We start from the raw sequence: 673 nt of genomic DNA, 5'->3' as shown, positions 1-673 counted from the left end.
CTGAAATTAACCACTACACTTTAAAATAGATTTTTTTATATTAAAATCAAATTTTGACATAGTGTTAAGGAACCTTTAGCCTTACTAGGCAAGGCAACACAAAGCCCTGCCTCAGATTAGTCAGCCAAAATACCTGATCAAGGTATTTACTCCCACTGATGTACTTCAGACAAGATGTGGATAAAAACAACTGGGCACCACAGTAGGCAAACAGCTGCTTTCTGGAGTTACTCTTAGTCACTCTGTGTCTCCAGCTGGGCCTTTCCCAGACACACCAAAAAGGAGTATGTTCAATTTAAAGCATCACCAAAAAAGTACCAACACTGGGCTTTGCTGACGGAGGTAATGCAGACAAAATCCCAGAGTTATGCTGCAGGTTTATGGAATCAGCTTTTCCCTACCAAATGACTGGCCATCAAAAAACCTCCCAGAGCACGACAGCACCAGGTATATTCGGTATTTCAGAGCTGAAAGCTGTCTCTGGACAGTGCTGAGTGGGAGAGAACAGCAGTTATCTTTAATTACTAGAGGAGGAGCAGGAGGACAAAGGCAAAATGAATGCCAATGTGTAATCCAAAATACAAACAAAACAAAATTTGATTCAGACATTGCTAGTGAAAGCCAGAAACACCCCTTCCATATCTCAAGTCTCAAGCCAGCAAAAAATCTCTTC

Source organism: Buceros rhinoceros, unplaced genomic scaffold (genome assembly GCF_000710305.1).
Source record: "Buceros rhinoceros silvestris isolate BGI_N320 unplaced genomic scaffold, ASM71030v1 scaffold6931, whole genome shotgun sequence".
Lineage (NCBI taxonomy): Eukaryota > Metazoa > Chordata > Aves > Bucerotiformes > Bucerotidae > Buceros > Buceros rhinoceros.
The sequence above is the reverse complement of the archived record's forward strand: the minus strand, read 5'-3'. Positions refer to the sequence as shown.